At 38.2% G+C, this 8,255-nt stretch overlaps 1 long non-coding RNA gene across 1 annotated transcript; it reads left to right on the top strand.

Moving 5' to 3' along the window:
- The first annotated feature begins 773 nt into the window (after nt 1-773).
- LOC129206472 (uncharacterized) lies at nt 774-7,878 on the top strand. The gene is made up of 5 exons (XR_008577155.1): nt 774-908; nt 1,284-1,344; nt 1,457-1,712; nt 6,206-6,372; nt 7,558-7,878. It is a non-coding gene; the product is annotated as an uncharacterized LOC129206472 (long non-coding RNA).
- The last annotated feature ends 377 nt before the right edge of the window (nt 7,879-8,255 follow it).

Raw genomic sequence — 8,255 nt, forward strand, 5'->3', positions numbered from 1 at the left:
GCCAAAATGCACCCCCGTGCCTGCACATTAGTTAATATTTCTCAAATGATAATATTGCAAATTCTCTAAAAGTCCTCCGTTTCTTTTTTTTTCTTTTTTTTACCTCCCCTCCACGATTTCCCTATTCAATTGATTTTGGCAAGAAAAAAAGAAATTACACAGGCTTCAGCATTACATGAATCATTATTTTAAACTGATTTACTTAGTTCTAAAACAGTATTTTGCTACTTTCAATCTGATTTTTGCCATGAAGAGAAATATGAAGGCCACACAAGTGTCTAAGGATTACATACATGATGAAAATTAGCTTTTCTACTCCTTAGTGTAAAAGGAAGAAATTACCTAGGGAAGTTTCAGTATTTATGAATTATTTGGTTATTTCCTTACAGATAAAATTAATCTTAGCTACAAAGAGAGAACATTTCACTTGCTTTTGTTTGAACATTTGGTAACCTAATTGCAAGAGCAGACCACTTGTACTTTTGAGAAGCTTTAATGAACTAACTGCGGCAGTGAAGGAGGACACAGCTACACATTAAGCATAGGCAGAGTTCAGGAAAATTAATGCTTCTAGATTTACTCCTATATAATTTGTGGAAGTTACTTATATCACTCAAAATAATTAAGAAAAATTCTTTTGCCTTTGAAGCACTGAACCTTGGCATGCTTTTCAGTTGCCAAGAGCCAAATTTCTGCTCATCCATATATGACTAGAGCATGGTGAAAGAATTAATGCACTATCTGTTTTTATCTTATGGCCATCTCTGATCGTAGTTTTAGGTCACAGTGATTAGTGAAGGGCTCCCTGCCTCTGGATGAGAAAGCAGTTGAAGTCCATCGATGGTTAAAGGCAACTCACCGAGTCTTTCGTAGTGGACTACTGGGATCTAGACTGACACAAATTACAGGTGATGGCATGTTCATTCTGCAGGGAGAAGACAACTTATAAGGCTAAGCAAGAGGGTCAGAGTTCTGTTAAATGCCATAGCATTAAGAGTCATAAAAATATATTCACTGTCGTTTAGCAGAAAAGGTATATTATGGGACTGGGAGGCTTGGAACAGTAATGGATCAGTCTGAGAATCACAGTTTTCTTAATAATAAATATAAAAGTTGCAGATGTCGAGTTTGTTTCTAATCTTGCTTGCATCGATATAAATCTAGAATGGCTCCGTGAAACTGATGAAGTAAAGCTAATAAGAATCAGTATTTTAAAATGAGACAGTCAGCCACTTTTTACCTATTACTGTCAGAGCTGCATATCTCCACTGATTTTATTACAGTTATATATCAAGATCAGACTTTTAAATCGTTCTAAAATCAAACCTCCTGTTGCAATGACAGGTAAGTCCTTTCTATTACATACATTGAAATATATATGAAGGGCCATTATCAGTTCTGCAGTTGTAAAGTACAGCGTGTGTTTCTGCCTTTTCCTCCCTTATTCCCCACGTAGAGTTCTCTATGCAGGCCAATATTCCTGATCTCCGGGAGCAATGAGCCCTTTGAGATGGAATCACAGACTGGTTCAGGCTGGAAGGAACCTCTGGAGACCACCTAGTCCACCCCTCTCCCCGCTGAGGCATGGTCACCACGTCCAGATGGCTTTTGAACACCTCCAAGGACAGAGACTCTGCCACCTCTTCACGCAACCTCTCCCTGCTGGCGTAGTGCAGAGTAAAGCAGCTCAATGTCATGTAGCTGGAGTGAAGGTTTGTGCTGTACGCGCCTGCGAGTTGAGTGGGAAGGAGAGAGAGGGGAATAGGCTGTGACATGACATTGCTTTGAAGCTCCTAGCAAGTGCAAATAAGGCTCGTACTAAATAAGTCCCTGCTAGGGAGCCGTCTATTTTTATTTGTAGTGTTTAGCTCGCAACCAAAAATCTGTTTTGGTTCAATTCGTGCAGCATTCAGAAAAGCATCAAAATGACAATTTACTTCTGGTTCAAGAAAAATAATGGTTTGCATGTTTATCAATTCAGCTTCATGTTTGGTTTGATTACAGAAAGCCATGATTTTACAATATTGAGCTTATCTCCGCCAAAGGATCAGACCTCATAATTTTTTATCTAAACCCGACATTTTCCTAGTGCTTGTAACCCCTCTCTGCCCCTCCTGTTTCTCTTTCGATAATATACTGCTGACAAGCCACGTTTGATTGTCTTGTGAAGGCGAGAAGATCAAATACATACAGAGTATTAACAAAAAAGAAAGAATGTCCTTAGGGAAAAAAATGTTGCAGAACACAAATTCAGTAGTACTGCTGGAAGGAGTTGTCAGTCACTGTGAAAAATCAGTTCAGAGGCCTCCTGCCACGGGGAGGGAGCGGGACCCCCGGCATCCATACGGGAGCTCTTTCGGGAGGACTTCGCTCACCCTTGCCAGTCACGAGCCGGGCTGAGGGAGGCGCAAGGCAAAGGAGGGGTGCTGCTTCCAACCACTGCCGTGATGGCTACTCTGCCTTTGTCTCTTTCTCACAAGAGGAGGGTAAAAAATCCTTCTCCAGCATGTTGCGTTACCCAGAACCAAAGCCCTTTTTCTTCCCCAACAGCGCTATCTGCTTCTTGCTTGTTTATTCTTTTTCTCTGTTTTTTTCATTGTAATGTTTTTTCTTCCCCCAGTGAGTGCTGCTCTGTGGAGAATGAAACAAACCGAGATGAATAGTTAGCCCTCTGGAATTAGGGCCACTTGAGTGATGGTTGGGAAAGCAGGTAGGGGACTTCCCTTACACCATGTTTGGCCTCAGCAGTGATTCCCACAGACTCTCTTAATGCCTGTGAGATTGCACCACACACAGGACCCGAGTCGGGGCCACTTGCCATTCTGGGTCGGGCTGGTAGCACTGCTCAGTGTGCTTAGAGAGCCAGAGAACAAAGGCTGACTTGCATCTTAATGGCCTTTGATGTGTTGAAACATGTTATATGAAAGCCCATGTTGAAGTTTAAGAACCGACTGAGTAGCAATAATTATGCCATGGAATTTTGCTTTAAAATTCCTTTGTATGGATTCTATAAACATGTTTTCATTTACTGTTCTACACAACTACATATAGAAAAATATTTCAAAGAATTTTCTGTCTAAAGCTGATCCTTGACTGATATTTGTGATTTTGGTATCTCTCCTTAGTCTTGTCCATGCCAGTTTACATTACAAAAATATTAATTTGCTGCTAGCCTCAGAGCAGGTCCTCTTCCATCCTCATACTCCAGCCAGAACTCAGGTGTAAAAACCAGAAACAGAACAAAACAAAGGAAACAGAGAATCAAAGAAAGAAATAGAATGAAAGTAAAAGTTTTCTTGAGACAAAGAACAAGAAAAAGAGGTCAATAGTCTTGAATTATTCACAAAGGGTCAGAAAAACTCAGGTTCATTTAGTACAGTATATAAGTGGTCTGTTTATTCTGATAAAGCAATTACTTTATATGTGTATCAAATGAAATATTCAGAGAGCTTAGGAAGAAAACTCTATACCCTCAAACGTTTATCTTGAACGTGTAGGAAAAGAAATGTTTAGAAGTTAATATTTGTGCCACTTTGTCTGCACCAGTAAATCTTGAGTAAGAACTTTCTCATTTTCATCATGAGTTAATGTACATCATACATATTAAAAAAATTCACACGCGTGCGCGCACACGCGCGCGCACACACACACATATTGAACCTTCATGTTTCCAAGCTGAATAATGCAGCAACTTATTTTAATATGAATGAAACTGCAGCTCATGCTTGACTTGAGCTTAATTTGAAACAAAAATTCTCTGGCACGGTGAGTGGACTGTAACTTCCCAGCTGCTGTCTTGACCCAGTTGACAGGTAAATCAGGTACAGCTTTGTTCCTCCAAGGTTATCCGTTCCAGGGGTAAGTTTTCTGTTTGGTATGCAGGCTTGCTAAACCACCCTTTGAAGATGTGGAGTTGTCTTGCTGTCACTAGATCTGAAGATTCCTTTAAACTGTGATGAAGTTTAGGTAAAAGAGTTCTAATCACCAAAGAAATCCTTTAAAGCATTGATGTTTTCAGCTGTTAGATCACCTTGTAAAAGCAGCAATGGAGAATTAAAACTCTTGTCCAGTTATGTATAAAACTTTGGCTATGCACACAGGCCTCAATGTGACAAAAAAAGGAATCAAATATTGGACTTCTACCTGTTCTTGTGTCAGTCACTTGTAAAAAAACTCTAGTGCTAATTTACTTCAGCTTACAACCTAATCCATTACTGATAGAGCAAAGCAAAGTCAGAACACAAAACATTTGATTATGCATAAATTTCTTATTAGAATAGAATAATCCAGCCAGAAATACTCAGAGATAGTAAATATTTGCAAGTTCGGATAATACGCTTGCCATCATAATTGGCAGAACTGATCTTGCTGAGTATTCACTTCACAGTTCAAAATTATCCCTTCTCACAGGCAAGTCTCATATAGACAGAGCCCCTTGCTTTTCAGATTTGAACTGACGAGTAGCTGATATAAAATACAATTTCACTGCAGGTTAATTTAAAATTTATTAGAAAAGAAGGTGAGGTTTTAGCTGGAAAAAACCCCACACTACTTTTCAATCCTCTTTTCTGGAACTATGCTTATTTGTTACATATCCTCAATAAATATGATAATAGCATTATATTGTTAGCATCTTAACAGACATTTCATTTTTTTGCAACCCTCTAATGTAGAAATCCCCAAATTTGTTTAGCATACTTGGTATCTGATCCAAGAGGAATTTTAAAATCATTTCACAAGATGTGAATCTAACCGTTTCTGTAATTTCATAGCTCATTCAAGTTTGCTTTATCTCATGCTGCCATTTGCACCTCTGTAAAGTAAGCATTAAAACCTGAAGTGGAATGCCAGCACTTTAGGTTTTGTATGGGCGCTGCAATTCACAGAGACACGCAAAAGCCAGATGTTTTAGTCTGGTCAAATGGCTTACGAACTATTGTGCTTGTTCATCAAAACACCCTTCAAGTAATGGCAGAGAAGTGTGAGTGATGATAAAACAGAGGCTGCAGTTTTATTCCATTTACCAAGGGCTGTTTCAGATGTGCTCCAGCAACTTGAGTTTGTTGCATTATGAGACATCAGTTGAATAAACCAAGATTATGCTCTATAGAACAGTAAAGTAAAAACTTGGGAATCAACAAGGATTTCAATTTAAACTGTAGCACTGCTGATAGTTCAGCATTTCTGAATTCTGTTCATTTGGGAAATTATTCTGCATTAATTTGGCTGACCTCCCCAGACAGTTGGTATTAGAGCAGGAGGACTTGCACGTGTGGTGCGGTGAGCAGCATTCTAGCAAGCTTCCTTCAGTGATGATAGCCTAAAGCATGAGCATGGTTCTAGGCAAAAGATACAATTATTCCATTTCCAAAGCCAGGAAACTGTGGATTACATCATCTGTTTTACTGAGTGCAAAGTCTCTTAGTAACCACAAAAGTCAGATATGGTAATCTATTCCACATGATTTACAATGAAGGAAGTACTTAAGTGAATGCTGTATGAAGACAAGCCCTTATTCAATTTAAGTGAAAGCTTTACAAATATTTTTAAAATACTAGTATGAGGAAATAATACTTTTCACTTTTTTTCAGGAACTTCTAAACAATATATTGACTATTAAAACCTGTTTATATTCCATACCAAGCTTCAAGAAGCAAGGTGCAAGGAGCAGCTTGCTTACCCTTCAGTACCAGCTTCAATTAATCCATTTAACCATCCAGCGAAATGCAGCAGGAACACTTCCTAAGTCAATTACAAGAGATGATAGATGTTTTAGGAAATATTGTCTCTCAGCTGAGGTGCTGTGACAGATTGCACGAGGGTGGTTTACTCCTTCATAGCCGCGCAGCAGGAGGATGCATACGTAGTTGCATGACGAGAATCCTGCTCCAGCTGCTCAGTTTTGTCACTTTCTGAATACCGCTGGCTATATTATGCACGTGTTAAGATACTTTATACGTGGATACAATTGATACCATTGTGATACTGCATTTTTATGGCTTCCTAATGTGTCGTCATTCCCAATGCTGAGGTTTTACGATCATCCTAAACTGACATAATGGTAGGCGTTTGCTTAGAGTCTTGCCTTCTCCTCTCCCCTGTCCTCAGGTATATGCGCCCATGCCTGTGCTTTGCCACCATCAGTAGTTGCGTTTCTTCATCTTAAGCTTGATGCTTAGACTGAAAATATATTTTTTTTCCCCAGACATGCAGATCAGGTCCATCTCTCCATGTAATTCCACCTGTGAAGCTGTGGACATAGAGAAGGATGAAGAAGCAAGTGTCAGGAGCAGAAACAGGGGATTGGGAATGCCCTGCTGTACATCGGCCTGTGTCTCGATGATCATTGCACTGCAGCTCAGGACACCAGAGGTAAAGCTACTATCTCTACTATCTCTAAAACGATCTGCTTTTCACTGGCAAAGAAATAAAGTGTTTATAGTGCAAAAAGCTTAGAATTTCATTTCAAAGTATAATTAACTAAGCAATTCACAACAACTGTTTTGTTTTTCTGTACTCAACACTCAGTAATTACCACTTTTAAAAATAATGGTTCCTTAATGGGAGCTCCTGACAGCAAAAGTACAGGGGAACTAACATACGGAGTTGTCATCAGGCTTACTGATTTCCCCGGCATAACATACAGCATGGACTTAGGTGATCATGAAGGTGAGCTGCAAAGCAGCCTACACATAAATGAGAACAAGCATAGCCTGGAAAACTACTGGGAAGAGCTTATAATACTATACCATGAGTGGGATTTACCAGAGAAGGACTATTTTGCATGTGTAAATATTTTATGTGCTAAAATAAAGACAGAAAATAACATTGAGGAAAGAAGGAAAAACAAAAGGAGGAGGAAGATGTGATAATATGAAAGAAACTCAACAGAATAAAGGAAGGGAAGGAAATGAAATGGCAAAGTAAGAAGCAGGAAAAAAAAGTGATGGGTTGCAACTCTGTGGTATCACGTAATGGAATAAAAATGGAAAGAAAAGGGAATTTTAAAAGCCTGAAATTAAAACCAATCCATAAATTTACTTTTTATTTGAGATGCAAACGATTGCTTAAGCCTAGTTTTGTAGTAGACATTGCTATGCGAAACCCAATTTCCTTTGTAATTTTGTTGACTTCTATTTTTTAAATTATTTTGGATTTCTGTAATAGTATTTAAATATTATTTAAATATTTATCATGTGTATCTAAAATCAACCAAAAGAGATAATGACTAAGAACTCCTTAAATTTTCTGACATTTTACAGTGCACGTAATGCAGAGGCTTTGTAGAATGCAGATAAATTTCCTTGACCTATTGCTGAAATCTGAATAAACATATAATTATGGGCTTTAAAATGTGTTTTTTATTTATAGTGGGACATTAGGACCCAATGTGGTAGGCTTAAAGTAGCACATTAGAAAATCTTTCTGCTGGTAGACAATTAGAGCTATTGGGGGATCACTGTGGGTTAACAATTTATTCCTGAAATGAATGGGAGTTTTGTCATTGATTTAACAGGATCAGTAAAGTACATTTTTCTTTTTCTTTTTTTTCAATAGTTCTTCTGAACAGCACATTGTATTCACAGAAATCTCAATCTTATTGGAAATCTAGGTCTGGAACAGTAAAGCCAAGAAACAGGTATGCTTGCACTGGTATTTCTGTGCCCAGAAGTACTGTCTTCATATGGATGACAGCAATCCGGTCGACGACTGAGGATTCGCCACATCTGTTGCCTAGTATAAACACGTGGGTGAATTCAGTGAAAGAAAGTAAATCAGAAAACATCAAATTCCTCCAGACTCAGGTACCAGCAGAAAGCACATTCGGCATTTCCACTTCCAACCATGGAATCAAACACACCTAAATCACTTCAAATAGCCAATGTGCAATGGCATCCATTTCCAAGCTGTCCATGAGGGTAAGCACGTGCACATAACATTCACTAAATAACTCTGAGCCATGTATTAATTAGTAGAGAGCTGCTATTTTATGAATCATAAAGAAGGATTGGTTAGTTTGGGAAAACTAAGCATTAGTTCATTATCATTTATAACTATTTATTGGGCACAAGTAGTATAATTTCATTGGGTCTTGTTTTTCTAACATCTTACAACCCCCTGAAATTGCAAAGAGAAATAGTAGATGATAAGAATATATTTGCACTAAAACTGTGAAATTACAATCCAGTTTGAATTTTAAAAGCTATCTTGTCTACTTTTAAATTTTTATGATTCTAACATACGCTTAATCTATA

The sequence above is a fragment of the Grus americana genome, chromosome 4 (genome assembly GCF_028858705.1).
Source record: "Grus americana isolate bGruAme1 chromosome 4, bGruAme1.mat, whole genome shotgun sequence".
In the NCBI taxonomy this organism is placed as follows: domain Eukaryota; kingdom Metazoa; phylum Chordata; class Aves; order Gruiformes; family Gruidae; genus Grus; species Grus americana.